General features: G+C 45.6%; 1 long non-coding RNA gene across 1 annotated transcript; it reads left to right on the forward strand.

Annotated features, from left to right (window-relative positions):
* The first annotated feature begins 2,159 nt into the window (after nucleotides 1-2,159).
* On the forward strand, nucleotides 2,160-3,760 carry LOC144248917 (uncharacterized). The gene is made up of 3 exons (XR_013342099.1): nucleotides 2,160-2,187; nucleotides 2,910-2,984; nucleotides 3,723-3,760. It is a non-coding gene; the product is annotated as an uncharacterized LOC144248917 (long non-coding RNA).
* The last annotated feature ends 1,330 nt before the right edge of the window (nucleotides 3,761-5,090 follow it).

Raw genomic sequence — 5,090 nt, forward strand, 5'->3', positions numbered from 1 at the left:
TGGCAAGCTGAACATGAGTCAGCAGTGCCCTGGCAGCCAGGAGGGCCAAACATGTCCTGGGGGGAATCAGGCACAGCATTGCTGGCTAGGGGAAGGAGGGGATTGTCCCACTCTGCTCTGCACTGGGTTGGCCTCACCTTGACTGCTGTGGGCAGTTTGGGGTTCCACAATATAAAAAAATATTAAGCTGTCCAAAGGGGGTCCACAGGGGTGGTGAAGGGTCTGGAGGCGAAACCATATGAAGAGTGGGAAAGAGAGGAGAGGAGAGGAGAGGAGAGGAGAGGAGAGGAGAGGAGAGGAGAGGAGAGGAGAGGAGAGGAGAGGAGAGGAGAGGAGAGGAGAGGAGAGGAGAGGAGAGGAGAGGAGAGGAGAGGAGAGGAGAGGAGAGGAGAGGAGAGGAGAGGAGAGGAGAGGAGGGGAGAGGAGGGGAGAGGAGGGGAGAGGAGGGGAGAGGAGGGGAGAGGAGGGGAGAGGAGAGGGAGAGGAGAGGGAGAGGAGAGGGAGAGGAGAGGGAGAGGAGAGGGAGAGGAGAGGGAGAGGAGAGGGAGAGGAGAGGGAGAGGAGAGGGAGAGGAGAGGGAGAGGAGAGGGAGAGGAGAGGGAGAGGAGAGGGAGAGGAGAGGGAGAGGAGAGGGAGAGGAGAGGGAGAGGAGAGGGAGAGGAGAGGGAGAGGAGAGGGAGAGGAGAGGGAGAGGAGAGGGAGAGGAGAGGGAGAGGAGAGGGAGAGGAGAGGGAGAGGAGAGGGAGAGGAGAGGGAGAGGAGAGGGAGAGGAGAGGGAGAGGAGAGGGAGAGGAGAGGGAGAGGAGAGGGAGAGGAGAGGGAGAGGAGAGGGAGAGGAGAGGGAGAGGAGAGGGAGAGGAGAGGGAGAGGAGAGGGAGAGGAGAGGGAGAGGAGAGGGAGAGGAGAGGGAGAGGAGAGGGAGAGGAGAGGGAGAGGAGAGGGAGAGGAGAGGGAGAGGAGAGGGAGAGGAGAGGGAGAGGAGAGGGAGAGGAGAGGGAGAGGAGAGGGAGAGGAGAGGGAGAGGAGAGGGAGAGGAGAGGGAGAGGAGAGGGAGAGGAGAGGGAGAGGAGAGGGAGAGGAGAGGGAGAGGAGAGGGAGAGGAGAGGGAGAGGAGAGGGAGAGGAGAGGGAGAGGAGAGGGAGAGGAGAGGGAGAGGAGAGGGAGAGGAGAGGGAGAGGAGAGGGAGAGGAGAGGGAGAGGAGAGGGAGAGGAGAGGAGAGGAGAGGAGAGGAGAGGAGAGGAGAGGAGAGGAGAGGAGAGGAGAGGAGAGGAGAGGAGAGGAGAGGAGAGGAGAGGAGAGGAGAGGAGAGGAGAGGAGAGGAGAGGAGAGGAGAGGAGAGGAGAGGAGAGGAGAGGAGAAAGGCACAGGCCCCCCAGGGAATGATCACAGAACCAGCCTGACAGAGTTTAAGAAGCATTTGGACAGTGCTCTCAGGCACATGGTGTCACTCTTGGGGCGACCTGTGCAGGGGCAGGGGCTGGATTCAATGGTCACAATGAATGTCTCTCTGAAAACTCAGCATTTTCTATGATTCTGTAATTCTAAGATTCTATGAAATTACTTCAGAGTACTTATCATAATAAGGTTGTGAGGCAGACATTTTTCTGTGTAAGGTAGGCCTGAGCAGAAGTACAGGCAATTCCCAGACCACTCAAATCTCACCAGGAAAATATAATTTTTTTCTGAGCATTTTTCTGCTTCCTTCTTCTTTTTCAGCTAAAATAAATGTGAGATAAGGTTGTTCCTTACATATTTGGTGCACCTATTTCTTGGCCGAGTCAAACAATGAAAAAGTCCAGAAAAATGTGAATACAATAAAATCTTTTGGAAAGTTTACCAAACCATTAGTTGGTCAAAAATAGGATTAAGGTGGTGTTATATTAGAAGGCTTGATTCACTTATTTTATCATCATCTCATGATGATAACTGTAAAAAGCATGGTGGAGCAGGACTGAAATACAAAGGGTATGGTGAAATTTGGATTTCTATTTTAATGCTCTTGCTCCTGCCTTGCCTGTTTTCATCCAACCTGAACAGTGGCCCAGGCTGTAACCCTTCACCTGACACTCTAATTCTGTAGTTTTCAGACATCACCTGTGTCCCCAAAGACCAAGATGGGACAGGAAGATGTTGCAGGCTTCACTCCTTCAACGGGCAAGAAAGAATTGGATAGGCAGATGAAGGAGGTAGGATAGTGGGTCATTGGCCAAGGATCCCAAACTTGTAATACATTCATGGTGAAAATGTGAGCAATTTATACTGCCTTGGTCTCACTGAAGTTGGCAGAATTTTTCCAGGTGATTCACAATTCCTTTCACCCTCTGTTTCATGTGCTTCTGGGCAGAGAATGGGGCAGAGCATGCATACAATCACACATAAACTTACTTACAGACAGCAACATATCAAAAGAAAACTTGTGAGACCAGGCAATACTCTACTTTAGCTAATTGCAAAAAAGGATTGTATGCCCATTATGGACTTCCCAAATGCTGTGAATTTCTTGACAATTAAAGACAACTGGAAAATAATGCCAAATAAGTTTAAAAATATTTAAGGACTTACCTTGAGAACAGCCTTCATCTTTCCAGTGTTCTTAAGTGACACCTATTGTTATCTTAATATTTCAGGCATGTTTTGAAAATCATGTCCTTGATGGGAAGCATAAGTAAAATGGCTGTTTCTGCAAAGACAATTAGAATTTTTTACATTTTTGTGCAAGTTGATTTCATGACTAGACTTCACAAGGGAGTTTCTGTCACTTCTGAACAAAACACACAAACCTAAAGAATCAAGAATCCTTGTATAAAGACAATGGAGGGAAAACCCTACTCTTCACTGCATGTTTTTGTTCTTAATAAAGTATATTTTACATTTTTTTTCATGACATATATTTGATTTCAATTTTTAGATTGCTGTATTCCCTGAACACAAATTTCTCAAGCATCAACATGTTCTGTATTCAGAGGACATAAAAAAATTGCAGGCAAGTGGTCAAATTATAACTTATCCTGCTATTAATGACTTGACAAATTATGTAGCACACACATTTTGCACATTTTTACTTGGTGCCCAGAAGTGCCCTGACACCTCTTTTTCTCAAGGGTTGGTTAACTTGAGCAAGAACAAATTTCTGGGGAAGAATGTGGGTGGAAGACACTGGCTGGTAATAAAACCAGAACTAACCTGTGGTATGCTGGGTCCTCAGCCAGGGATAGCATTTGGTACACCAGGTGTTTTACACACATAAGCAAAAATTCTGTTCCTCTTTTATAAGCTTTTCAGTTTAGACACAAGCACAAGAGCACCAGAGACTAGAGTTACTGCTATGGGTAAAAACAAGCAGGAGGAGGTTTGTTTTTTTTTTCAGCTGTCTCTTCCACTGGTTTCTGTATAACTGCAGTAAGGAATGGGTTGTAGGCTGAATTAATGAACACACACATACATACACCCATTTCCTCCATCTTCTTTGTAAAACAAACTCAAATAACTGGCCTAGGAAGGATTTGATTTGTTGTTTGTTTGTTTGTTTGGGTTTTTTTTCTGAAAGGAATAAAACCAAATAGCATAATTAACATTAGCATCAAGAATATATATAGTTAGGTATTGAGACCTGCAAATCTTACATTGAGGCTTGTGTCTGGTCTCCCATTTCATTAACCCTGGTGCTACCTTGTGTCTCATTCTGTCCACCCTCACCACTGCTAACCCATTTTATTCACAGGTGTGTTTGCAGGAGTCATTGAAAATATTGGAAGAAATTAATGAGAAACTTATAAAGGTATGAAAAAGGTCCTGTTAAAAAAGGAATAGGTATGATATATGATGAAAGAGTGTGAGAGTCAACCATAAAATTATTAAAAATAGATTATAATTTCGGACTTGCCCTGGAGCAATGAAGATCATGTCAGGGAAGCTCCGTGATGTGCAACTCTGTCCAGACAGTGGCATAGGAAAGATTTTGCTGGCTATCACTGGCATGACAAAGCTTTCCCATCAGTGCTGTCTTTGAGTACAAAGATGTCTTGAGAACAGACTTTTGGATGAGCCACAGCATATTTGAGTTTGTTACTTACTGAGTCATTGGGAATTCTTCTAATGCTGATCAAGGTGGATCCCAAATTATTTGGTCCCAAGGCACGCAGTTATCCATAAAGAGATTGACACAGTCCACCTTTCTTTCACAAATATCATCTGGTAACTGAATAGCTTTCAAATGTACATTTTCCTAATCTCCTATTTTGTGGACACAACCATGACCTCCTGACAAGAGGCTTTCTTCTTGTGTTTTACAATAGGAACAAATACAAGAATGAGGGTAGCTAGCACCTTAGTTTCTCCCTCCAGTGGAACATGCCTTGAGTTTCTAAACACACAGCTGGGATTTAAATTAGCCTTCTAGAACTAAAATCTTTCCTATTCCTTCAACCATCATAAGATTTTGAAAAAGTGCAGTGCTAAACAAAACAGAGTGTTTTGACATACAAACTCATTTTCCAGCCTCCCCCCTCCCCTTGACTGGCTGATTGTTTTTTTTGTGCAATAGGAACAGCTGATCTTTTTGCCAACAAAACAATTAAATGCGCTTGTCATAACAAAATCTACAGCAAGGTTTTGAAGTGGTGCATACATCTGTGAATTCATACAAAGCTACAGAAAAGTAACACTTTTATATAGGAAAGGCCTCCATAAACCAAGCCATCTTGATTTATGAGTCAAAAGAGTCATTAGATCACAGAATATTTCAGGTGGGAGTGGATTGAGGGTGGGTGGTGTGTTTGGTCTGACCTCCCACACAAAGCTCAGAGAATGGTGTTCAAGGCTGCATCCAGCTGGGCTGTAAAAACCCTGGGGACAAAGCCTTTCCATCTCTCTGGGCACTCTGTGGTCTCACCAGAATCCATCAGGTACCATGGGGAATGTGGCTTCCACACATGGTCTAAAAAGTGCCAAGGGGAAGAAGAGAGCCCCTTCTCTAGGGCCGTGCTTCTGCACACAGGGGTGGGAGGTGCTGCTCTTCTTAACTGCCTGGGCACCCTGGGGGTTCACACTCAGCTCCTGTCCCATCAGCCTCCAGGCCTTTCCTGCACTC

This window comes from Lonchura striata, chromosome 1, assembly GCF_046129695.1.
Source record: "Lonchura striata isolate bLonStr1 chromosome 1, bLonStr1.mat, whole genome shotgun sequence".
Lineage (NCBI taxonomy): Eukaryota > Metazoa > Chordata > Aves > Passeriformes > Estrildidae > Lonchura > Lonchura striata.